The sequence below is a fragment of the Palaemon carinicauda genome, chromosome 23 (genome assembly GCF_036898095.1).
Source record: "Palaemon carinicauda isolate YSFRI2023 chromosome 23, ASM3689809v2, whole genome shotgun sequence".
Lineage (NCBI taxonomy): Eukaryota > Metazoa > Arthropoda > Malacostraca > Decapoda > Palaemonidae > Palaemon > Palaemon carinicauda.
The window spans coordinates 101,821,654-101,848,943 of NC_090747.1; the positions used below are offsets into that span (position 1 = coordinate 101,821,654).

The 27,290-nt window shown below is 51.2% G+C and overlaps 1 protein-coding gene across 3 annotated transcripts in view; it reads left to right on the plus strand.

Annotated features, from left to right (window-relative positions):
• LOC137617309 (uncharacterized) overlaps nucleotides 1-27,290 on the plus strand; it is a 95,922-nt gene that overhangs the window by 14,333 nt on the left and 54,299 nt on the right. The gene's annotated exons all lie outside the window — the stretch shown is intronic.

The following is a 27,290-nucleotide window of genomic DNA, read 5'->3' on the forward strand; positions in this document are numbered from 1 at the left end:
GTTCCGTAACCGAAATACAAACCACGCTATTTACAAAGGGTTTACTTTTAGCGCAGCTGAAATGACGAGCCAATAGTTTTTAACGAGGGTTAATTACCCCCGCGCTAGTTAGCGGGGGGTGGGGAAGGGTAGCTTGCTACCCCTCCCCCCTCCACACACCGGTGACTTGCTTCACTTCACTTTTGGCTCGGCGGTGATCAGACGTGTCTGTTCATCGCCTTCGTGACAGCCTTTAATTTTCTTCTTTTTCTTTTCAGCTTGTGTGATTGGTTGGAAGTTGACCTTCAGTTATTTTCTTTTATTTAATATGCGGACATGCCCTGGAGTTGCCGGCCGTCCTTGTGGGACTTTCATGTCGGACGTGATTACGGATCCTCACACCCTCTGCCCTCAATGTCGGGGCCGACGGTGCGACCAGGATAACATGTGCTGTGAGTGCAGGGAGTGGTCTGCCTCCCAGTGGGAGAGGTTTGGCCATCGGCGTAAGAAGAAGTCCAAGAGAGACCGTTCTCCTCCGGGGTTAGCCTTGAAGGAGGAAGGTTCTCGGGACTCTTCTTCCGCCGCCCAAACCTCCTCCGAAGCTCCCCCTCGTCCGCCTCCTAAGGAGAGTCGTCCGAGTGGGAGCGCAGGGCCTTGTTCTGTTTCCCTACCTTCGGTGGGGGGAGAGGGCGTCGCCTCCCATAGCGAGGCGGTTCCCCCTCCTCCTCCGGGGGAGGTTATTGATAATAATGCTTTATCCAGTGATGATCTGTTACAGATTTGGTCGTCCCTGGGGCTTAAGGGCTTGCCCTCCAGGGTCGCTCTTATTGACCTTGTCTCGTTGGGGGCCGCTGTTAAACAGTCGCCGGTGGTAGCGGAGGTAGACCCTCTGTCTATTGTCGACGTCGTGGTGACAGAGGCCTCCGACGTGGCTGGGCCTTCCGACGCAGGTGCTGTTGCTGGTGATGGTGCTCTAGGCTCTCCTCCTCCTTCCGTGCATCCTTCGAAGGGGGAAGTGAGTCCTTCGGTCTCGACTGCTGCCCAGCTTCCTTCTGAGGGAAGTGTTTTGAAGGAGACTCCCCTTCGGAGGACCGATGGTCCTGACGATCTCCCCCGAGGCCGCCTCCGCCGTAAGGCTCACCGCCCTCTACGCCACAAGGGCCTCCCTTCCCCTTACAGGGGGACTAAGAGGCGCCTTTTTGGGTCTTCGTCCTCCGGGGGGGACTCTCCTCGTCAGCCTCAACCGACTTCTCCGCCCTCCTTGAACCTCTCTGCAGACCGCTCACCATCTCCTACCGGATCTTCGCCTTCTGGAGAACTCGTCACCCAACGGGCAACGGTCCCTTCGGGGCTAAGGGATTCTTCCCTTACGCGAGCAGGGCCAGCGCACAAGCGCTCTCCTGCTCGCCAGCGATCTCCTGCTCGCCAAGACTCTCCTGCTCGCCGACGCTCACCTGCTTGTCGGCTCTCTCCTGGGTTCGCGGCGAATTCCACAGCCGGTGGTAGCAGCAGGGACGCGTGCTCCTAGACGGCACTCGGGATCACCTCCATCCAAGCACAGGTTGGTATTGCAGGACGAGGACAGGTCATTACAGCATTCTTCCCCACCTTCTTTTCAGGCAGGTACCGTCGTGTCCACTCCAAAGGATCGCCCGATCCCTTTCACCTTAGCGAGGATTTCGGACTCTGTGTACTTTGAGCAGCAGACTTGGTTTGGTCCGCTGGCACGGGCGTTAGTGAGGGTTATGAAACCAGCACTCGCCGGCCAGGGTAACAAACCAGCGGCTGTCTCTCCTACGCTGAAGAGAAAGAGAGGAGTGGACTTCGTGGTGACTTCCCCCAGGGCGAAGTTGGTTCCCAAGAGGTCGGTCTCGAGGGTCCCCTCTCCTGCACGAGTACTCTCTCCTTCTCCCGTGGACGAGGCCTTTCCGTCCTCAGGTGAGTCCAGTGGGCCGGTAGTCTTCCCCTCGGCACCAGGGGGGGAGACTTCGCTTCAGGCAGGAGAATCGTCTCGTGAGGAAGGGGCCCCTCGAACCTCGTTGTTGGGATCCTGTATCCCTCCTAGGAGGGAACCCAAGGATTCCAAGACCATCCCTAAATCCTCTGCAAGGATTCGACAGGAACCCACGACTACCCAGGGGAATGTCCACATATCACCCCAGGAAGAGATTCCTGGGGCAGGAGACTTAGCTGCCAGCCCGCAGGGAGGAGAACAGCAAGAGTCCGAACATGCCTTCTGGCAGGTCCTAAGCCTGATAAGGCAACTTAACAGTCTTACGGATCCAGTCATCCCCCCCCGTGAAGGCAAAGACACGATTCTGGATGAAGTGTTTGACGTTCGGAAGGCACCTAAGACCAGTGCAGCTCTGCCCTGGTCTCGGGGGCTGAAGAGTGCCAGAGCTAGGGCCAATGCTCAGCTCGCACTTCTTGCCTCCTCCAGTCGTTCCACTGCCGGGAACAAACTCATCCCTCCTCCTCGCCTTCAGCAGAGGAGGTATTTCGAGATCCTGGGTGAGCACAACCTCGCTCTTCCTCTCCATCACTCTGTGGAGGAGCTGGCGAAGGGAGTTCCCTTGGAGAAACTCTCTGCCCGGCAGGTGTCGTTCTCGGCGGCAGAGATCCTTAACCACGAGAAGGTCGCTAAGTGTGCCATGCAGGCCACTTCGTGGCTGGACTTCTGGTTAGGATCTCTGGGCATCTTATTGCGATCTGAGGACTTGTCTAAGGAGACCAATAGGAAGGCCCTAGAGACCTTCTTGCTCTCGGGCACCCGCTCCATCGAGTTCTTGGCGCACCAGGTTACCACCCTGTGGGCCAACTCGGTGTTGAAGCGTCGCGATGCTGTGTCCGAGAGATTCCATCCGAAGGTCCCCGCCGTAGATGTGTGTAGGCTCCGACATGCCTCCCTCCTGGGGGAGAGCCTGTTTGAGCCTCAAGACTTGGAGCGAACGGCTGAGAGGTGGAGGAAATCCAGCACGGACTCCCTCCTCCACAGGGCCCTTACAACTCGGCCCTATAAGCCTCCAGCCCCGCCACAACAGCAGCAACAGCCTCGTAAGGCTCCCAAACAGGCACCGGCAGCTAAGAAAGTGGTGTCTAAGCCCCAGCCCTTTCCAGCCAAGGTCAAGAGGGGCGGTAAGTCCTCCAGGGGAGGCAAGACTTCTAGGGGTGGCGGCCGCGGCCGCAAGCCCTAGGGGTGGCAGTCCCCCTGCGTGTCCACCTGTGGGGGGATGCCTTCAGCGTTGCGTCCGCAGGTGGCAACATCTCGGGGCCCATGCTTGGACGATCTCAGTGATCGGCCAAGGTTATCGCGTCCCGTTCACGTCATCTCAACCTCCCCTGACAGCGAATCCAGTGTCGTTGAGCTCCTATGCCATGGGATCGGCAAAGGGGCGGGCCCTTCAGGCCGAAGTCGAGACCATGTTCGAGAAGGGTGCTCTCCAGGAGATCGTGGACGGCTCTCCAGGCTTCTTCAGTCGACTCTTTCTTGTAAAGAAGGCTACTGGAGGCTGGAGACCCGTCATCGATCTCTCGGCTCTGAACAGGTTTGTCAAACAAACCCGGTTCAGCATGGAGACAGCAGACACGGTCAGACTTGCGGTGAGACCACAAGACTTCATGTGTACACTGGATCTAAAGGATGCGTACTTCCAGATCCCATCCATCCGTCTTCCAGGAAGTACCTGAGATTCTGCCTAGACAACAAGATCTACCAGTTCAAGGTGCTGTGTTTCGGTCTCTCCACAGCTCCTCAGGTGTTCACCAGAGTGTTCACCCTGATTTCGACTTGGGCGCACAGGAACGGCATTCGTCTCCTTCGTTACCTAGACGATTGGCTGATCCTAGCAGACTCGGAGTCGACCCTTCTTCGACACCGAGACAGGCTTCTAGATCTTTGCCAGGATCTGGGGATCGTGGTAAACCTCGAGAAGTCCTCTCTGCAGCCGTCCCAACGACTGGTTTATCTAGGCATGCTAATAGACACCAATCTCCACAAAGCCTTTCCATCAGACGACCGGATAGCAAGGCTGAGGAGGGTGGCGGAACCTTTCCTCAGGCGAAAAGAACTCCCCGCCCAATCGTGGTTGCGTCTCTTGGGCCACCTATCCTCCCTGGCCCGTCTGGTTCCAAACAGCCACCTCAGGATGAGATCCCTTCAATGGCGGCTCAAGTCCCGGTGGAATCAAGGATCCGATTCCCCGGACACTCTGATCCCAATGGGGTCTCTGGAACAGACGGACTTGCGGTGGTGGCTGGCCGACGAGAACCTGCGAAAGGGAGTGAGTCTTCTCGTCCTTCCCCCGGAATTGACTCTGTTTTCGGACGCGTCAAAAGAAGGGTGGGGGGCGCACGTTCTGAACCAGAGGGCCTGAGGCCTTTGGTCAGAATCAGAAAAGTGCCTACACATCAACCTGCTAGAATTGAAGGCCGTCTTTCTGGCCCTTCAACAGTTCCAACGGTTCCTGGCGGGTCACTCCGTGGTGGTGATGAGCGACAACACCACGGTAGTGGCTTATATCAACAAGCAGGGAGGCACTTTTTCGCAACAGCTATCCCATCTTGCAGTAGAGACTCTGAGGTGGACCGAAACCCACTCGATAACACTATCAGCTCGCTTCATTCCTGGCAAGAGGAATGTGCTCGCCGACAGTCTGAGCAGGGCTTCGCAGATAGTGAGTACCGAGTGGTCTTTGGATCCTCAGATAGCCAACAAAGTCCTGACTTTGTGGGGTTCCCCGACGGTGGACTTGTTCGCGACAGCCTTGAACTTCAAGCTGCCCCTGTACTGCTCACCAGTCCCGGACCCCAAGGCACTCTGGCAAGATGCTTTCCAGCAACGGTGGGACAACATCGACGTGTACGCCTTCCCACCATTCTGTCTGATGAGAAGGGTGCTCAACAGGACCAGACTATCGGTCAACTGTTCCATGACTCTAGTAGCTCCGCTATGGCATCACGCGGAATGGTTTCCGGACCTTCTGCAACTCCTGACGGAACTCCCAAGGGAGCTTCCTCCACGACACGAGCTTCTCAGACAACCCCACTCCGGTGCCCCTCACAGGGCCGTAGCCTCGCTTCGGTTTCACGCCTGGAGACTATCCAGCGTCTCCTCGCGGAGAGAGGCTTTTCGCAACAGGTTGCGGAGAGAATGTCTCGGCACCTGCGAAGGTCCTCTGAGGGAGTCTACCAAGCGAAGTGGAGAGTCTTTTGTGGTTGGTGTCGTGGAAGGGGTATCTCTCCACTCGATGCCACTATTCCAGCAATAGCGGACTTCCTTGTGTATCTGCGAGAAGAAATGCGCCTTTCTGTCTCGGCAGTGAAAGGCTATCGCTCAGCCTTAAGCTTGGCCTTCAGATTGAAGGGCGTGGATATTTCTTCATCGCTAGAACTCTCTTTACTCATACGTAGCTATGAGCTTACCTGCCCCCAGTCGGAAGTGAGACCCCCTCCTTGGAACGTGGTTCGAGTTCTCAGGTGTCTCAAGAGACCTCCCTTCGAGCCATTACGCCAGGCCTCCGATCGCCACCTGTCTTGGAAGACGGCTTTCCTACTCGCCTTGGCCTCGGCCAAGCGAGTTAGTGAACTTCATGGTCTCTCGTACGACATCGCCCATTCAAGGGGATGGAGGGAGGTAACGTTCAGGTTCGTCCCTGAGTTTGTGGCCAAGACTCAGAATCCTGGAGTGCCGGATCCTCGGTTCGACTCTTTCAGGATCGCGAGTCTCCGTTCTGTAACAAACGACCCAGACCAGCTGCTACTATGCCCAGTGAGGTGTCTGAGGTACTACTTGAAGAGAACGGCTGCAGTCCGTCCTCATGTGCGAGCTTTGTTTGTGAGCACAGGCAGGACAAAGAGGAGGGTCACAAGGAACACCATCTCTGCTTGGATTCGAAGGGTTATCCACCATGCCCTGAATCCTGACCCTCCTCCGTCACGTCGCCCTCGGGCCCACGATGTCAGGGGTATTGCTACATCCCTGGCCTTCAAGAGAAACTTCTCTGTGACGCAGGTACTTCAAGCGGGGGTCTGGAAGTGTCAAACGACCTTCACAGCCCACTACCTGCAAGACGTGACCCACAGGAGCCTCGATACGTTCTCTATCGGCCCTGTGGTGGCTGCACAACAGCTGGTCTAACCTCAGGCTCCTTTTTGGACAAGTAGCAGTAGGTTGAGGGCGTTGTTACCCGGTCTTAGTCTGTGTGAATGAAAGAGTATGTCTGACCCTTACTTCTTTCTTCATTCTCCCCTCTCTTGGGGAAGCAGCATCCTGGTCCTCGCATAGCTGACCTCGACCTCTGCAGGTAACCCATGCTTCTTTGTGCTCCTAGTATTAAGCTTAATACTGTTGCGTCTCCCATACCCTGACGAGGTGGTATGGGGAACGTCCTATCCTAGAATTCCTATCTGAAGGTCTCAAGGTCAACTTCATAGGACGAGTCACACTCTCCTCCTCACACTACTTATGTAGGCCACTCGTTCCTAGCGATGCTAGGAACCTGTGAGGTACAGGGGCTCCCTCTCTCTAGTGCTGCTCACTAAGGGATCAAGCCCCCGGGCAAGCCGAAGTCAGTAAGGCTGGGGACTTTCCACCCTTCCTAAGGGGTAAGTCACCCTTTGTAAATAGCGTGGTTTGTATTTCGGCTACGGAACAAATGACAAATTCGAAGATAATTTGTATTTTTCCTAACCATACAAACCTTAGCTATTTACACATATGTGCCCGCCATCCCTGACCCCCAAGTCAAGTCCTACCTCTAAGTGAAGTGAAGCAAGTCACCGGTGTGTGGAGGGGGGAGGGGTAGCAAGCTACCCTTCCCCACCCCCCGCTAACTAGCGCGGGGGTAATTAACCCTCGTTAAAAACTATTGGCTCGTCATTTCAGCTGCGCTAAAAGTAAACCCTTTGTAAATAGCTAAGGTTTTTATGGTTAGGAAAAATACAAATTATCTTCGAATTTGTCATATTTGTTCCAACACCCAATACTAACGATTTCGCTCTTTACTATGGATATATATTATAGCGTAAGCTGAAAACTAGCCCTAAAACTTTTAGGTAGGTATACTGTAATTGCCTGCCGCTGGGAGACCAGCCACCCTTCTCACATGCACATCAGTGATATGATGCCACATTTTATTTTGGCTCGGTAGAAAGCGGATGTACCGTCATTCTCACGTTAACCCTTATTCCTTTTGAATAAATGATTGTAATTATGTATTGTCTTTCTCTTTTGAGGAGTTCTTGCGTATCGTGAGGTTTCCATACGATGCGGATTTGTCCTGGCATGGAAGGGCGCCTTTGCGGCACTTTCATATCGACCTCGTAGATGGATCCTCACATTCTTTGTCCTGCGTGCAGAGGCCATCTTTGTTCGCAGGAAGCACCGAGGTTTACCTTTCCATGTTGAGGCCCTCCTCACCGATTGGTCGCCCCTACAGGGCATTAGGAAATGTATACTGGATTTGTCCATGCTTTGTTCCAACTCTTCGGAGCATTACTTTACAGAGCAAGACGATGATGGGCTTATAGCATCTTGCTTTTCCAACTAGGGTTGTAGCTTGGCTAGTAATAATAATAATAATAATAGAGGCTGTTCACAGTCCTTGCCCTTCGCCATTGCGTCCATAGGACACATCAAAGTGCTCTGCGCTTTGTTAGGCCAGGACCTTTGGAACCTGCGTCTGGGGTTTCTCCCTCTCATGAGGAAAAACCTATTTTGTTCCGTAACTGGAATACAAACCACGCTATTTAAAGTGGGTAATTACTTTCGGCGTAGCTGAAAGGACGAGCCATAAAAATTTAACGAGGGATTATTACCCCACCGCTAGTTAGCGGGAGGTAGGGAGGGTAGCTAGTTACCCTCCCCCCTCACACACCTGTGTTGTAAGCTCACTGTGCTTACGGCTCGGGTGCTAGACGGACCTGTCTGCTGTCACCCTCGCCTACACGACAGCCATTAATCATTGCTTTTTCTTTCTTTTTCTCAGAGTGTTGTGAAGTTGGCCTCTACAATGCGGAAGTGCCCTGGGTTACCTGACCGCGGGACCTTCATGTCTTCCATCAAGACGGATCCTCACACCTTATGCCCTTATTGTAGGGGTCAGCAATGTGAAAGTAATAACGTATGTATGGAATGTAGGGAGTGGCCTACCTCCCAGTGGGAGAGGTATTCTCGGCGCCGAAGAAGAAGTCCAAACGGGATATTTCCTCTTCAAAGGTTTCGTTGAAGAAGGAAAATCCCAAGGACTCTTCTTCTGTAGCCCAAACCTCCTCCGAAGCTCCCACTCGGTCGGCCTCTCGTGAGAGGCCGTCGAGTGGTAGCGTAGGCCGTACTGTTGTTGACCGATCTCGGGGTTTGGGAGAGGGAGTTGCCTCCCATAGCGAGGCAGCTCCTCCTCCTCCCCCGGGGGAGGATTTAATTATTTCTCCTGTTAATAATGATCTTTTGCAGCTTTGGGCTTCCTTGGGGCTTCAGGGTTCGCCCTCCAAGGAAGCCCTGTTTGACATGATCAGGTTGGGAGCAGCTGTCAAACAGTCACCGGCGGTAGCAGAGGTTCACCCTCTGTCTATTGTCGAGGCTGTTGTGGCAGACGCTTCCAATGAGAGTGTTCAAACCCCTGCTCCTGTTATAGTTGAAGGCTTAGCTCCCCCCTCCGAACATCCTTCGAGGGAGGAACTAAGTCCAACGGTCTCTCCTGCGGGTGATTCTCGCCCCCGGGGGAGTTCACTGACAGAGACTCCTCTTCGGAGGACTGCCGATGGTTTGCCTGCTGCTCCCAGAGGACGCATCCGACGTAAGGCTCGCCTTCCTCTTCGTCGCCGAGGTCTTCCTTTTCCTCACAAGGGTGTTAGGAGGCACCTCTTTGGATCTTCATTCTCGCAGTCCCCCGCAAAGGAACCTCGTCCTTCAGCTACCGTTCCTTCTACTTCCTTGGACCTGGACCTCTCCGCAGATCGTTCGCGATCTCCTACGCCTGCCAGACCTGCTGACCTGTCTTCACCTTTCCTGGCTGCTGACGCGCTGTGGGCTCCCACACATCCCGTTTTCAAACGGGCACCGGTCCCTTCGGGGCAAAAGGGGCTTTCACACATTGTGTGTAAGTCCCTTAAGCGCCAGGTTTCCCCTGTGCGCCAATGTTCGCCTGCGCGCCAGCGCACTACTGCGCCCCAGTGCACTACTGCGCGCAAGCGCTCACTGGTTTCTGTCTCATCTTGCCAGCGCTCTCCTGCACGCCCACAATCTCCTGTTTGCCCTGCAGTTCCAGAGACTACGCATCCACGATCTCCTGTTCGCCCTGCAGTTCCAGAGACTACACGCCCACGATCTCCTGCTCGCCAACGGACCTCTGCGCGCCCTCGGCCTGATACACGCCATGGACGCCCTCGGTCTCCTGCTCGTCAGCGCTCTCCTGCTCGTCAGCGATCTCCTGCGCGCCAGCTCTCTCCTGCTCGCCAGCGCTCTCCTGCTCGTCAGCGCTCTCCTGCTCGTCAGCGCTCTCCTGCTCGCCAGCGCTCTCCTGCTCGCCAGCGCTCTCCTGCTCGTCATCGCTCGCCTGCTCACCCTCGATTTTCGGATCATGGCTCCAAGGAGAAGTCTTCTTCCTCTCCTGCTCGCCAGCGCTCTCCTCCACGATCGCCGACTCGCCATCAGACCTTGCCTGCTTGCCATCCCTTGCCTACGCGCCATCGCCCGCAGTCTCCATCGCGCGCCCACGCGCTCACTGCCAGAACTTCGCATTCCTGATGAGCGCCCTTCTGCGCGCCTGCGCGCTAGGGATATTCCCCCTGCACGCACGCACCCTACGGCTTTGGCCTTACGGGCCCTTCAACATCCTGTGACTGCACTCCATTCGAGGTCTCCGGAACGCACACCAACGCGCCCATGCGCCCCGTCACCTACGCGCCCACGCGCCCTGTCTCCCGCGCGCCCACGTGCCCTGTCTTCCGCGCGCCCAAGCGCTCTGTCGCCTGCGCGCCCACGAGCTCCTTCTGCTCGCCATCGTTCGCCCACGCGCGAACTCTCCTACGCGCCCCCTCGCCTACGCGCCCCCTCGCCTACGCGCCATCGCTCGCCTACGCGCCATCGCTCGCCTGTGCGCCATCGCTCGCCTACGCGCCATCGCTCGCCTGCGCGCCATCGCTCGCCCGCGTGCCCTCGCTCGGCCGCGCGCCCACGCGCTCCCTCACCCACGCACGCCCGCGCGCGAGCAATCGCCTCCCGAGCTAGGCAATGGCCTAGCGCGATACCCAGTATGATGCCCAGCGGGACACCCAGTACAATGCCCAGCGCGACCCACAGCGCGTGCCCACACAGGATCCAGCAGTACGACGCGTCAGGTCATCTTCATCGCGTAAGCGCAGGACAGCGCGCCTAACGGGGGGAGGAAAATCTCCGGACAGGTCCAGGATCTTTTCTTCTATAGCTTCTTCCTTTTAGGCAGACCCAGTTGTAGTTTCCACTCCTAGGGATCTTACGATCCCCTTCCCTCCAGAGGGTGTCTCTGACAGCACTGCTGTCAATCGGCTGCCCTGGTTTGGGCCCTTGATCAGAGCAGTTGCGCAGGCTTTCAAGCCCGCTTTCTCTGAACTAGGCCTCAAATTAGCAGCTATCTCGGCCCCCCTGAAGAGGAAGAGAGGAGTGGACGACGTGGTTACTTCTCCAAGGGCGACCCCCCAGATGCTGAAGCCTTGATGAGGATGGGGGGCTTAGGGATTAGCAGCTGGGCTCTAATGAACAGTGGGAACTACTTCCCATTGGACCTCGGTGCCCAGCTGTCGATCCAACTAAATCAGTCAGCACTTTCTCTTTTACTTTTGATAATTTCTTTTTTCTCCCATCTCTTCCTTTTGGGCTCGATATTGTTGACGACTTTGGCATGTTCGATTTTACTTTGGATGCTGCTTTGGATTTGGCAGAGTGTGGGTTGGACTGCATTCCATCTCAACCTGTGCCAATTTAGACGCCATCACCCTCTGGCAGACCCCATTGGGTGCAGACCAAGTCTGTTAAGAGTCGGGCTCCAGTGATCCGGTCTTAAGTCACCCATATTTGCGGGTAATGGGTGACGCCAGGCATTGGAGTCGACGGTGGGAGGGGCTAACTACCCCCACTGACCAGTGTACGCCCACCTTAAGAGAGGCAGCCCCTCTCTAATAGAGGACTGGTCCCCGCTGAAGCCTCTTCTCGTGTTGGGCCACATGGGATAGGAGGACTGACATCCTCCGATAAGAGGTGGATAACCCGGCTTGCTTTTTCAAAAAAACCCAACACCTCTGTTGACGACCTGGAAAATACAAACATGGACCTCGGTACAGACAGCTCCAACTCGGGTTCTAACATTGTAACGTTAGAACCTTATTCACGTCATGTGAATAATAAAACGCTAGAGAAGAAAGAGAGAGTGAAAAATGATGACAGTACAGAAAGATATAGAAAAGTAGAAGTATTACCTGGTCACTATGAAGTAGTGAATTATGAAAAATTTTTTATCTTGGAATTTGAAAACGGAAGAAATGAGCGTATAAATGTTTTTAAAGCTAATAGGGAAATAGTTACTTTATGTGGAGGGCAGCCAAAAATTTTACCCCAGGAAAATGGAAGTCTCTTGATAGAGACACTGTCCCCATTACAAGGTGAAAGGTTAAAAACACTTACAACATTGAATGGTCATAGCGTAAAATGCGTTTCGCACCCTACTTTCAACCAGAGTAGAGGTGTGATATATGCTCCAGAATTGTTGGATATAGAGGAGAAAGAAATAGAGGATGAACTGAAAAATCAAGGAGTAGTTAAAGTAGTCAGAATGAGAAAGAGAGTTGGAGAACAACGTATCCCTCTTGCTACTCTGATTATAACATTTGATCAATGCCGATTACCAAATGTTATAAAAGCTGGATGGCTATCTTTGAAGGTAAAACCATATATCCCGTCACCATTGCGATGTTATCATTGCCAAATGTATGGCCATTTAAGCCAGAAATGTAAAGAAAAACTAAACAATAAGCCAGCTATTTGTGCCAACTGTGGAAAAAGTAGTCATGGAGTATGCATAGAAAACCCTAATTGCATACATTGTGGGGAAGCACACCTAGCTACATCTAAAAGCTGTGTAAAGTTTATTTTTGAAAAAGAAATCCAGGCCATTAGGACCATGGAAAGGGTTACTTTTAAAGAGGCTCATAAAAGAGCTCTTGAAAAGCAAATAAGACCAGGGCAACCTTTTTCAATGGTTCTGAAGAAAAACTTGCCAAACCACACAGACGAAAATTATATCTCTACTTCTAAGATAAAGAAACAAATGAAAGTAGTTAAAGAGGTTGAAAGTCCCATCGAAAATCTATATCCAGAAATTGTAGAAAAATCAAAACGGATACTTAAAGATCTGAAAATTATTCAAAAGCCAACTACTCCGATTTTAAACAATAGTACAAACCTCTCGCAGGCCGTGTCCTTGCCTGATCTGATGGAGGTTGCACTCGAAACCAATTTACCTGGTGAACCCGTAGTGGGGAAGGTGCAAAAACCTGACAGATCACAACCTTTTAATCGGAAAAGAGAGAGACCTCCCTCCCTCTCTCCTCCTACCATAAGAAACATTAAAGTCACGACTTCCAATAAATATGATATCTTGTCTGATGATGTTTCTGAACAACTAGAAGGTAAATTGAACCAATCAGAAATTCAAGTTGAGGTCCACCATCCTCCTCAACAATTAGATCAAAAGGACACAAAGAAAAAGAGAAACACAAAACCCACTATATCAAGATCCTCTCTAGAGTTACCTCCGGGAAATATTGTTAGATCAAATATTGCCAATGGGAAGACTTCATCTAAGGTGTCTTCCAAAAAATAAAACATAGTTTTCCCTCCACTCTGCAATGGAATTGCCAGGGTTTAGGGGCGAAATATGAACAACTTAAGCTCCTCATACGTGAGCACTCCCCTATAATAGTATGTCTACAAGAAAGCAAGCTCGATGCTAATACTCCTTGTCCTCGAGAGTATGTTAGCTATAGGACACCATATGATCAACGAGCAGGGAACCATGGGGGAAGTCTTGTATACGTTCGTCGAGATGTTCCCCAAATATCTTTGTCTATCTGTACCCCTCTGCAGGCAGTGGCTGTACAGATTGATATAGGGAGAAAATACACAATCTGTTCTCTTTACTTGCCTCCAAATGATAACATCTCATATGATAATATAGTAGAGGTGATTAAACAACTCCCACAACCCTTTCTCTTACTAGGAGACCTTAATAGTAGACATCCTTTATGGGGTGATGTTTTAGCAAATGCAAGGGGTAATATTATATCGTCAATTTTGGAGAATGAAGATGTCGGACTCCTCAATACAGGAGAGCCCACACATTTTCATGTACAGACAGGTACCTTGTCCTGCATTGACCTATCAGTCGCAAGCTCTAACTGTCTTCTCGATTTTAATTGGAGAACATTAGATGATTGGCATACTAGTGATCATGCACCAATCATTATAAACACCAACAATGGTCCACCTTTACAAAGATCACCTCGATGGAATCTTGATAAGGCGGACTGGAATAGATTTCGGGAGTTAAGTGAAATTGAAGGAAATGCAGAACAGTTTGAAAGTGTTGATGATGCCATAGACTTACTTAATGGAACTCTTCACACAGCAGGAGTGAATTCCATTCCCAAAACAACTGGGATATTCAGACGACGACCAGTCCCCTGGTGGTCATCAGAACTAACTGCCCTGCATAGAGCCACAAGAAAGTCTTTAACTCGATTGCGCATGCGCCGTAATGAGGAGAATTTAGTCATATACAAGAAAAGTAGAGCACAGTTCCGCCGTGCCATGAAAGAAGCTAGGCGCCAGTCTTGGATGTCCTTTGTTTCCTCCATTAACAGTAGAACACCAACATCATCTGTGTGGAGGAAAGTCAAAAAGATAGCAGGCAAATTCACCCCAAACCCACCACCAGTGTTAAAGATAAATGGCAAGTATATGACTGGAGCAACCGAAGTTAGCAATGCCCTGGCTGACCATTTCTCAAATGTATCGTGCAAGTGTGAAGCAGCTCCTGGTCTCCAGTATAGGAGCAATGAAGAAAAGAAAGTTTTAAACTTCGCAACAAGAAAGCAAGAGTCATACAATTCTCCTTTTACTGAAAGAGAATTTGATTCTGCTCTTGCTACTTGTAACGATACAACCCCTGGACCCGATGGAATTCCATATGCAATGATTAAACATGTACCTTTTAATACAAAGTTATTTATTTTAAGCATTTTTAATAGAATATGGCATGATCATAGTTATCCAAGTGTTTGGGAACTAGCCATTGTTTTAGCCTTTTCAAAACCCGGTAAGGACAAGTTTTTAGCAGCAAACTACCGACCTATTGCATTGACATCTTGTTTATGTAAAATCATGGAGAAGATGGTCAACGCAAGACTGATTTGGTACCTTGAAAAGAAGAATATTTTATCACCCATTCAATGTGGATTCAGGAAAATGCACTCAACGACTGATGTGCTGATACAACTTGAGTCCTCCATTTGTGAAGCCTTTGCTTCCAAACAGCACCATGTGACAGTTTTTTTTTATCTTGAAAAGGCATATGATACCACATGGAGATACGGTATACTTAAAAGAATCCATGAGTGCGGATTGAGAGGTGAGCTACCACTATTCATCCAGTCATTTCTTTCACATAGAGTTTTCCAAGTGAGAGTTGGGGAAGCTCTATCACAGAGTAAGTGCCAGGAAGAAGGAGTTCCTCAGGGGAGTGTGCTGAGTGTAACCCTTTTTGCACTAGCAATTAATGGGATATCCTCAGTCATTCCCCGGGATGTTCTCGCAACATTATTTGTGGATGATCTCTCCATATCATTTGCTGGGGCCAGAATGGCAATGGTTGAGAGAAAAATCCAACTCTCTATTGATAAAATTATCCATTGGGCCGATATGAATGGATTTAAGTTCTCAACAAGTAAAACTACAATTGTCCATTTCTGTCGTATACGGGGAGTACATCCAGACCCGGATATATACATCAAAGGTCAACGGATCCCATGTGCAAGTGAAGCAAAATTTTTAGGGTTGATATTTGATTGTAGGCTTACATGGGTTTCTCACTTAAAAGCATTAAAAGCTAAATGTGTTGAAGCTATAAATCTTTTAAAAGTCTTGTCCCATACGTCATGGGGGGCAGACCGCAATACAATTTTAAAATTATACAAGGCCTTGATATTTTCCAAAATTAGTTATGGTTGTGAGGTATATTCTTCAGCCACCCCAAGCCGGTTAAAAATACTAGATTCAATACATCATGCTAGCATTAGATTGTCCACAGGAGCCTTTAGAACCTCCCCTATCACAAGTCTCCTTGTTGATGCTGGGGAGTTGCCTCTGGACCTTTACCGGATGTCCTCTATTATTCGGTATTGGTTTAGATTGCAAAGACTCCCTAATTCTTCAGCCTTTCAGACTGCAAGCCCTGTAAGGCACTCAACCTACTTTGAGTTGCACCCAAAATCTCCTCAACCTTTTGGGTTTCAGGTTAACCAATTATTAAACAATCTGGATATAATTAGAAATAAGGTGCTTCCATTCAAGGTATCATCAACGCCTCCATGGAGATTACCTGACATATCTTTTTGTAAATACTTTATTGGAGTTAAGAAGAATATGACTGACTTAGAATCCAGGTCTCTTTTTATGGAACATGTCGAAGAACATAGGGGATCGACTTTTATATATACTGATGGCTCCAAATCTGATGCTGGCGTTGGATTTGGAGTACATAGTAATGATTTTAATTGTAGAGGTGCACTTCCTCTAACAGCTTCCATATTTACTGCCGAACTGTATGGCATATTAACCGCTATTGAGAAAATAGCTTTGGAAAAGGAGGGTAATTTTACAATTTTTAGTGATGCAAGGAGTGTTCTTCAAGCTTTAGAAGTTTTTAATTCTAGTAACCCTCTAGTTTTAAAGATTTTAGAATGGCTTTTCATTATTGGACGGAAAGGTATAACTGTTCGATTTTGTTGGGTTCCAGCACATGTAGGTGTGTCTGGGAATGAGAAGGCAGATTTACTGGCGAAGAATGCGGCATCCGAGTTGCTACCAAGGAGGTATCCCATTCCATGTAACGATCTCCTACCTTACATCAAGAAATTGGTTTGTGATAAATGGCAACAGCACTGGGACAGTCAAGATGGCAATAAAATGAGGGAAGTAACAAATATCATATCACCTTGGAGGTATAACATGATTCCCCGAAAATGGGAGACGACTCTTTGTCGTCTCCGTATTGGTCACACACGGTTGACACACGAGTTTCTGCTGAAGGGCCAACACCAACCGTATTGCGAGGACTGCTTAGTACCTTTAACAGTGAGGCATTTGTTGACCGAATGCCCTAATTTTACTAACTTAAGAAATAGATATCTGTTTGAGGCTCGAGGTGAGGATGGTAGGTTTTTCCTTGCCAAGATTCTTGGACATGATGTGTCTTACTATGCGAGTGGAATTTTTAGATTTATTTCAGAAGCAGGTCTTCTGAAAACTATTTAAATATTGTAATGACTTCTTAATTTTTATGGTTTTAATTGAATTCTCTTTTAATTTTCATATACAGTAAATGGTATCGGCGTCAATGACCTTAGATGTCAGGATGCCAGAAAACTTTCAATCAATCAATCAATCAATCTCCAAGGGCGAAACTGGTTCCTCGGAAGCTGTCGAGGAAGGTTCCTCCCTATCCCCAGACTTTCTCTCCATCCCCGTGGACGAGGATTTTCCGTCCTCGGGATTCTCGTGAGGTGAGGCGTTCTCCCATCGCACCAATGGGAGAAACCCCACCTCGCGCCGAGAAGTCTCCTCGGGTGGAGGCGGAGAAGAGCCCCCAACCATCTTTGTTGGAATCCTGCATCCCTCCCAGGAGGGAGTCGAAGGACTCCAAGATGGTTCCGAAATCTTCTTCGAGGATCAGACCAAAACCAGCTAAGCCCGCAGAGAACGTCCACAAGTCCCCCCAAGAAGAGATTTGGGGACTGGAGACCTTGCTGCTAGTCCATCAGGAGGAGAGCCGCAGGAGTCGGAGCATGCCTTTTGGCAAGTTTTGGCTCTGATGAGGAACCTTAACGGATTTTCGGATCCAGAGATTCCTCCTCGAGAGGGCAAGGACACGGTCGTGGACTGAGTCTTTGGTACTCAAAAGCCCCCTAAAACCAGCGCGGCTTTGCCTGGTCCCAGGGGGTCAAGATTGCCAGAGATAAAGTCGAGAACCAGCTCTCCGAGCTAGCCTCCTCCAGCCGTTCCAGTGCCGGAAACGAACTCCTCCCACCTCCTCGGGTCCACCAGAGGAGGTACTTCGAGATCATGGAGGAGTCCTGTTTAGCTCTTCCCCTCCACCACGCGGTGGAAGAGCTCTCCAGGGGAGTCCCTCTCGAGAGACTCCAACCGGCCAGTGTCGTTCTCGGCCCCGGAGATTCTCTGCCAGGAGAAGGTAGCAAAGTGTGCCATGCAGGCCACTTCGTGGCTGGATATCTGGCTGGGATCTCTTGGCATCCTGATACGGTTCGAAGACTTGTCTAAGGAGAGTACCAGGAAGGCCTTGGAGACCTTCCTTCTTTCAGGCACTCGTACCATCGAGTTTCTGGCCCACCAAGTCTCGAACTTGTGGGCTAACACTATCCTGAAACGCCGTGATACGGTGTCTGAAAGATTCAACTTGAAGGTCCCCAACACCGAGGTCAGTAAGCTCAGACATTCCTCCCTTTTGGGGAGTAGTCGTTTGAGCCAAAAGATGTAGAGCAGGCGGCTGAGAGGTGGAGGAAGTCTAACCAGGACTCCCTCCTCCAGAGGGCTTTAACATCAAAGCCCTATAAGCCTCCAGCACCTCAACAACCTCGCCCTGAAAAGACGACAAAGCCGGCAATAGCAGCAAAGGCAGCGGTGTCCAAACAGCCCTTTCCCCTCAAGGACAGGAGAGGCAAGAAGTCCTCGTGTGGAGGCAAGAATCCTAGGGGGAGTTGCCGAGGACGCAAACGCTAGGATTGGCAGTCACCCCGCATGTCCACCAGTGGGGGGATGCCTCCAAACTTGCGCGAACAGGTGGCAGCAACTCGGGGCCGATTCCTGGACGATCTCCGTGATCAGCCAAGGATATCGCGTCCCGTTCATAACATCTCTTCCTCCCCTGACAGCGAATCCAGTGTCGTTGAACTCTCTTGCCATGGGATCGGCAAGAGGGCAAGTCCTTTGGGCAGAAGTCATGACCATGTTGAAGAAGGACGCTCTCCAAGAGGTCGTCGACGGGTCCCCAGGCTTCTACAGTCGACTCTTTCTTGTAAGGAAGGCGTCTGGAGGCTGGAGACCAGTCATCGACCTCTCAGCTCTGAACAGGTTTGTCAAGCAGACCCCGTTCAGCATGGAGACGGCAGACACGGTCAGACTCGCAGTGAGACCGCGAGACTTCATGTGCACACTGGATCTGAAGGACGCGTACTTCCAGATCCCAATCCTTCCGTCCTCAAGGAAGTACCTAAGATTCAGCTTAGACAACAAGATCTACCAGTTCAAGGTGCTGTGCTTCGGTCTCTCCACAGCACCTCAGGTTTTCACCTGAGTGTTCACCCTGATATCTTCGTGGGCACACAAGATCGGCATCCGTCTTCTCCGTTATCTGGACGACTGGCTGATCTTAGCAGACTCGGAGTCAACCCTTCTTCGACACCGAGACAAACTTCTGGGGATTTGCCAAGATCTAGGGATCATGGTAAATCTCGAGAAGTCTTCTCTGCTTCCTTCCCAAAGACTGGTATATCTAGGCATGATCTTGGACACCAATCTCCACAAAGCCTTCCCATCAGACGACAGGATAGCAAGGCTGAGGAAGGTCGCAAGTCTTTTCCTCAGACGAGACGAACTCCCAGCCCAATCGTGGTTACATCTCCTCGGCCATCTCTCATCCTTGGTCCGTCTAGTTCCCAACGATCGCCTCAGTATGAGATCCCTGCAATGGCGACTCAAGTCCCGGTGGAGTCAAGGACACGATTCCCCGGACGTCTTGATCCCTATGGGTCTCGCGGAACAGACGGACCTTCAGTGGTGGGTGGCAGACGAGAACCTACAAAATTGAGTGGATCTTCTCGTCCTCCCCCCCGGATTTGATGCTGTTTTCAGATGCCTCAAAGAAAGGGTGGGGGGCCCACGTTCTGAACCACAGGACCTCAGGCCTGTGGTCAGAATCAGAAAAGTGCCTCCATATAAATCTGCTAGAAATGAAGGCCATTTTTCTGGCCCTTCAACAGTTCCAACAGCACCTGGCGGGTCACTCTGTGGTGGTGATGAGCGACAACACCACAGTAGTGGCTTACATCAACAAGCAGGGAGGTACCTTTTCAGAACAGCTATCCCATCTTGCAGTAGAGATACTGAGATGGACCGAAGTCCACTGGATTCCACTTTTGGCTCGCTTCATTCCGGGGAAAAGGAATGTGCTCGCCGACAGTCTGAGCAGAGCGTCTCTGATAGTGAGTACCGAGTGGTCTTTGGATCGTCAAGTAGCCAACAAAGTCCTGACTTTGTGGGGTTCCCCGATTGTGGATCTGTTCGCGACAGCGTTGAACTTCAAACTGCGGCTGTACTATTTCCCAGTCCCGGACCCCAAGGCTCTCTGGCAAGATGCTTTCCAACAACGGTGGGACAACATCGACGTATACGTCTTTCCCCCGTTCTGTCTGATGAGGAGGGTACTCAACAAGACCAGACTATCGGTCAACCTCTCGATGACTCTCATAGCTCCGCTGTGGCATCACGTGGAATGGTTCCCGGACCTTCTGCAACTCCTTACGGAGCTTCCGAGAAAACTCCCTCCACGACACGAGCTACTCAAACAACCATACGCCAACATCTTTCACAAAGCCGTAGCTTCGCTTCGGCTTCACGCCTGGAGACTATCCAGCATCTCCTCGCAGAGAGAGGATTTTCGCAACAAGTTGCGGAAAGGATGTCTGGACACCTGCGAAAGTCATCCGCAGGAGTCTACCAGGCGAAGTGGAGTTTTCTGTGGTTGGTGTTGTGGAAGGGGTATCTCTCCACTCGATGCCAGTATTCCAGCAATAGCGGAGTTCTTCGTGTATTTGCGAGAAGAAATGCGCCTTTCAGTCTCGGCAGTGAAAGGCTATCGCTCAGCCTTAAGTCTTGCCTTGAGGCTCAAAGGGGTAGACATTTCTTCTTCGCTAGAACTTTCCCTACTCATACGTAGTTATGAACTTACTTGCCCTCAGTCGGAAGTGAGACCTCCTCCATAGAACGTGGTTCGAGTCCTCAGGTCTCTTAAGAGACCTCCCTACGAACCATTACGCCAGGCTTCAGATTGCCACCTAATTGAAGACGGTGTTCCCACTAGCTTTGGCGTCAGCCAAGCGAGTTAGCGAACTTCATGGTCTCTCGTATGACATCGCCCATTCAAGGGGATGGGGGGAGGTAACATTCAGCTTCGTCCCTGAGTTTATTGCTAAGACTCAGAATCCGGGACTGCCGGACCCTCGCTTTGACTCCTTCCGGATTTCGAGTCTTTGTTCCATAACAGATGACCCAGACCATCTCCTACTGTGCCCAGTAAGGAGTCTGAGGCTATACCTGAAGAGAACAGCTGCAGTTCGTCCCCAAGTGCGGGCTTTGTTTGTCAGCACTGGGAGATCGAAGAGGAGGGTTACCAAGAACACCATCACAGCATGGATTCGAAAGGCAATCCATCTGTCCCTGAATCCTGACCCTCCTCCATCACGTCGTCCTAGAGCTCATGATGTCTGGGGAGTAGCTACCTCCCTGGCCTTCAAGAAAAACTTCTCAGTGACGCAGGTTCTGCAAGCAGGGGTGTGGAAGTATCAAACGACCTTCACAGCCCACTACCTGCAAGACGTGACCCACAGGAGGCTCGATACGTTCTCTATCGGCCCTGTGGTGGCTGCACAACAGCTGGTTTAAACCCCAGGCTCCTTAATGGACAAGTAGCAGAGGGTTGAGGGCATTGTTACCCGGTTTTAGTCTGCATGAAAGAAAAGGTATGCCTGGCCCTTATTCTTTTCTTCATCCTCCCCTCTCTTGGGGAAAAGCAGCATCCTGGGTTCTCTGCACAGCTGACCTCAAACCACTGCAGGATAACCATGTTCCCTTGTGTTCCTAGTATCAAGTTAATACTGTCGCATGCCCATACCCTGACGAGGTGGTATTGGGAGAGTCCTAGCCCTAAGTTTCCATCTAAAGAACTTCAGGTCAACTTCCTAGGACGAGTCACACTTTTTTCATTCACACCCAGCTTGCATAGCAAGGTGCGAGCGAGGTGCAGGGACTCTTTATTGTTGAGTGCTGACACACTCAGATAATGAGTCCCCGGGCAAAGCCAAAAGCCAGTATTGTATGGCTGGGACTTTTTCCACCCTTCCTAAGGGTTAAGTCACCCACTTTAAATAGTGTGGTTTGTATTCCAGTTACGGAACAAATGACAAATTCGTAGATAATTTGTATTTTTCCTAACTATACAAACCTTAGCTATTTAATCAAACTTGCCCGCCAGCCCTGTCCCCCGTGAAGTCCTACCTCTAAGCAAAGTGGAGCTACAACACAGGTGTGTGAGGGGGGAGGGTAGCTAGCTACCCTCCCTACCCCCCGCTAACTAGCGGTGGGGTAATAATCCTCGTTAAATTTTTATGGCTCGTCCTTTCAGCTACGCCGAAAGTAATTACCCACTTTAAATAGCTAAGGTTTGTATAGTTAGGAAAAATACAAATTATTTACGAATTTGTTATGTTCCTGTTACGCGTAAGTGCGCAGATATCCCAGACCAACCTTGCTCGCCACTATATGAGCGCTCACCTCCTAATGCTGACCTCCTGCTAATGAAGGTCTGCGCATACTTGCGAACTCTAGCGAGTTTCCAGCGTGCTGTGCTTCAGTAGCGCCAGAGCACCCATATGTCTGCGCTCCCTATTGCTCTCTATGCTTCAGCAGCGAAAGAACAGTCTTAGGTGTGTGCTACTTTGATTGCCTGCCAACATTCTCCTCGTCAACTTGTGAGGAAACAGTTGTGCTCATCGGTGCGCTCCACTTTCACCTCCCGCTACCTCGGTTGTTCACAATGGAGTGCCTGTTTGTGATCCTCTTTGGCGCACTCGCGCTCACCAATATAACATTTAACACTTGCTTGTGAACACAACAGAACATCTAGTCGTGCTCCCCCTTTCCTGGGTACACTTGGAAGGGACTGCAAGCATACTGTACTCACTCCTGCAGTGCCTCAGCGGGTGCATGTCCTTTTACGAAGGATGTTCATTGATTCCTAGAGCTAATCAAGCAGTGCAGTAGGCGATTTCCAGACTGGCCCCAACACCACCTATCGTTCCCCCCGGCAGGTGCTTCTCTTATTTCTTTAGAGGCATCAGAATTTTCTGGAAGGAGCAGTCCACCCTCAGTTCTTAGACTAAGTAGCACTACCTTGAGACAGGCTCTTCTAACTGCTCCTTGCTCTTTTTTCCTCAACAGAAGAGAAGAGGGGAACTGGAACCAACACCTCCCCCAGGGGATACATTGCACCCGAGGAATAGCAGGGGTTCGAGATCTCCAAGATAGAACTCGTTCACTGACAATTATCGGCTTTCACCGATAGAGATTGTCCAACCTGAATCTTGCGCTCCTCCCTCGTAGGCAGCAGTCCCTTCTCCCATACCTCCAAAGGTTTCGTGAACTAAGGAGGATACGAGAAAGAAATCTTCACCTTTCCTTTTGAATGGCTCAGTTCAGCCCTGAGAGAGGAAAGACACGAAGAACTGGACCTTGAAATCCAGATCCGTGGAAGTTTGTTCTTGGTTTGGCATCAGCCTCAGGAAGACCAGAGGTCTCAAACCCCTGCAATGGATTTACCTGACGACTCTGACCCACCCCAGGCTCCTGTGGGTGTGAGCTTGGGAGTGGATGATCCATTCAATGATGGCTGAGACCATTCCAAGGGCATGCTGCCTGTTTCCACCAGTCCTAAGAAGTCCCCCTTAGAGCAAAAGAAGTTGGATCATGTCTTCCTTCAGGTTTTATCCTGCATAATGAAGATAAACTCCTTAGGCGATCTAGCCCATGTTACTCCAAGAGAAAGGATAATGTTCTGGACCTTTTCTATGATACTCCCAGACCACCAAAACTTGGGTAACCTTGCACTGGTGTAGGGGAGTTATGGGAACCAAGAAGAAGGCCTTTGCTCAGGTAGCAGGAGTGTTCCAGTTCCTCAGGCCAGTGAACTCATCTCGTCTGTTTCCTCCACTGTATCTGCAAAAGAGGAAGTATTATGAGATAGTTAACAATGATCTGTCTTCTGTGACTTTACTATGTCTTTACTCCCGGAGGTTATCCAACATCTCCTCCCGTCGAGAGGCTTTTCGCAAGCAGTGATAAAAAAGATTATCTGGATACCTCAGGGAATCTAACAGCAAAGTGAGCAATCTTTTTTAGTTGGTGACATGGAAGGGGGTATCGCTCCTCTTGACGACACTATCTTAGTGATAGTGGAGTTCTTATTATACCTTCGGGAAGAAAAACTCTTTTTGGTCTTGGTGAGGAAAGGTTACCACTCAGCCTTGAGCCTTGCCTTTAGACTAAACAGAGTTAACATTTCCTCCTCGATGGAACTGTCTCTCCTCATACATCATTTTGAGCATTCTAGCCCTCAGCCGGAAGTCAGACCACTTCCTTGGAATGTAGTTCGAGTACTACGAACCCTGAGGTTTTTATTAAAAAGGCACCATGTCTTATTAGTTTAGACAAGCCATTGTGAGACTTTTAAGGGTACTGAGGAATTACAGGTACTGAATTTTGAAACAACTTAATGGTCATGAAATCTATGCTATTATTTGTTAAAGGTAATATGGGAGTAGACACGATTATAAACTACCTCCCAGAGGTTTCCTACTACTTATGTTAGATTTTGTCCTAGAAACCTTACTCGTAAAACATTAAGAGATGCTTCCTATTATCATTATTATTGTTGCTGGTTATTTACAGTCTCCCAAGGTAGTTGGGGCTCCCCTATACTTCCTCATCATCCTCATGACACTCTTATCAATCTGTTTATGGCATGGCACTCGTGGGTTATATGTTTCTGTGTTATAAGGAACATGTAAGTACTTTTGTTACATCTATGACTTCTTTTTGCCATTGTCAAGACTATATCATGATTTTATTAAGTGTATCACTTCTTATCATGACCCCTTGTTAGATCTAGAGCTTCTAAATCACTAGAAACATTCCAGGGGCTCATTGGCTCCAAATACCCAAACTTTACAAGCAGGTCAATAGTTCACCTAGAATACTCGTTACCTTAGAGTAATAGGTATTTGTTCCGTAACCAAAATACAAACCACGCTATTTACATGGGGTATTACTTTCGGCGTAGCTGAAATGACGAGCCATTAGATTTTTAACGAGGGTTAACTACCCTCTCGCTAGTTAGCGAGGGGGTAGGGGAGGGGTAGCTAGCTACCCCTCCCCCCTCACACACCGGTGAACTGATTCACTTCACTTTTGGCTTGGGTGATGATCAGACCTGTCTGTCTCACCCTCGCATTTTTGACAGCCTTAATTTGTTGTCTTTTTTTTACAGCTTGTGTGCTTGGAACTTGGCCTCTCTCCATCATGCGGAAGTGCCCTGGACTTCCCGACCGCCCTTGTGGAACGTTCATGTCGGCGGTCGAGACTGACCCTCACTCCTTATGTTCATACTGCTGAGGTCAACGGTGTGATAGGGATAAAACTTGTAGTGAGTGCAGGGAGTGGTCTACCTCCCAGTGGGAGAGGTTTTCCCGGCGACGTAAGAAGTCTAAGCGTGACCTTTCTCCTTCAAGGGCTGCTTTGAAGAAGGAAGGTTCCAAAGACTCTTCTTCCATTACCCGAACCTCCTCCGAAGCTCCCACTCGATCGGTCTCTCGCGAGGGGCCGTCGAGTGGTAGCGTAGGCCTTTCTGTTGTTGATCAACCTCGGGGTTCGGGAGAGGGAGTTGCCTCCCATAGCGAGGCAGCTCCTCCTCCTTCACCTCCGGGGGAGGATTTTGATGTTGATGACCCTGTTTCTAACAATGATCTTTTGCAGCTTTGGGCTTCCTTGGGGCTTAAGGGCTCGCCCTCCAGGGAATCCCTGTTTGACCTGATCCAGTTGGGTGCAGCTGTCAAACAGTCGCCGGTAATAGTAGAGGTTGATCCTCTGTCTATTGTCGACGTTGTTGTGGCAGAGGCTTCCGACTGGTCGGGCCAAACCCCTGCTGTTGTTGCGGATGTTGCTGAAGGCTCAGTTCCCCCCTCAAAACATCCTTCGAGGGAGGAGCTGGGTCCAACGGTCTCTCCTGCGGGTGATTCTCTCCCTCGGGGGAGTTCACTGACGGAGACTCCTCTTCGGAGGACCGACGACGTTGTTGTTGCCCCTCGAGATCGTATTCGCCGTAAGGCTCGTCCTCCTCTTCGCCGCAGAGGCCTTCCTTCCCCTTATAAGGGAGTTAGGAGGCGCCTCTTCGGTTCCTGGCCTTCGACGTCCCCCGCAGAGGAGCCTCCTCGATGTGAGCAGACCGTTGCAGCTGCATCGCTAGACCTCTTAGCTGATCGTTCGCGATCTCCAACGCCTGCCAGACTTGCTAGCCTGCCTTCTCCGTTCGCGGTAGCAGATGCGCAGTGGTCGCCAACGTACCCCGTTTTCCAACGGGCACCGGTCCCTTTGGGGCATAAGGGCTTATCTCATAAAGAGAGTACTGTAAGTCCCTTAAGCGCCAGGTGATACCTGCACACCCACGTTCTCCTGCGCGCTGTAGCGCGCAAGCGCTCTCCTGTGGACCCTTCGGACTCATCACGCCAGCGATCTCCTACAGCGTCTTCTCGCCGTAGATCTCCTGCTCGCCTGCGCGTCAGCGCTCACCTACGCATCAGCGCTCTCCTGCTCGTCAGGGATATCCTGTGCGCCAGCTCTCTCCTGCTCGCCAGCGCACATCTGCGCGCCCTGTTCCTGCTGCGCGCCCATGTACTCCTGAGCGCTCACCATCGCCTGCTCGTCAGTGCACATCTGCGCGTCCTGGTCCTGATGCGCGCTATACGCACCAACGTTCACCTGCGCGCCCACAATCTCCGGATCTGGGTGCAGGCAAGGAAGCTGTTCCTTTGCCCCCTCGCCGTCGATCTCCTGCGCGGCCCACGCGCCAGCCTTTGCCTGCGCGCCATCGCGCGCACTCTCCTGTGCGCTCTTCTAGACCTGTTCGAGTCTCTGCGCGCCCACGAGAAGTCTCCGGTGCAAGCCCGCAAGCGTTCGCCTTTACGCGCCACTTCACCTTCTGGTCCTGCGTCCCAGCTGATAGCTCCTGACCACGCCACTACGCGCGAGCAATCTCTAACGCGCCAGCGATCTCCCGCACGCCCGCGTGATCTGTCGCCTGCGCGCAAGTGCTCTCCAACGCGCCCGCGCGCCCACACTTCAGATCGCCGAAGGTCTCCTACGCGCCCACGCGCTAACTCGCCTGTGCGCAGTCGATCGCCTTCTCGCCCTACACGTCATCGCTCGCCAACGCGCCATCGCTCCCCTGCGCGCCGTCGTTCTCCCGGCCGCCAGCGCTCTCCCTTACAACCGCGCACTTTCACCTACGCGCTCACTTGCCTGCACGCCCGCGCGCCCACTCGCCTGCGCACCCACACGCATGTGCGCCAACGTTCGCCCGCGCGCGACCCCGTGATTTTACAATCGCGCGAGCGCCAGCGTGACCCCGACCGCGATTCCCGCCGGGTTTCGCAGCACGGGTAACCTTGCAAGTCTTCTGGAGCGCATACTTCCAGATCATCGTCGTCACGATCTCCACCCCGTAAGCGCAGAGCAGCGCACTTGCAGGAGGAGGAATCATCTTCAGAGAGGTCTAGGCAACACTCTTCTTCTTTTCAGGCAGGCCCTGTGGTGTCCACTCCTTAGGATCGCCCTATCCCCTTCCCTCCAGCGAGAGTCGCTGACACCGAGTCTGTCAGCCGTCAGCCTTGGTTTGGGTCTCTGATCAAAGCGGTCGTCCAGGCTGTTAAGCCGGCCCTCGCAGATCTAGGCCTCAAACCAACGGCAGCCTTGTCCCCGCTGAAGAGAAGGAGAGGAGTGGACTTTGTGGTGACTTCTCCTAGGGTTAAACTGGCTCCCAAGAAGTCCGTCAGGAAGGCCCCTTCCCCCCCTCAGACGGTTTCTCCTTCTCCTGTGGACGAAGCCTTTCCGTCCTCAGGAGAGTCCAGCGAGGTGAGACATTCTCCCACGGCACCAATGGGAG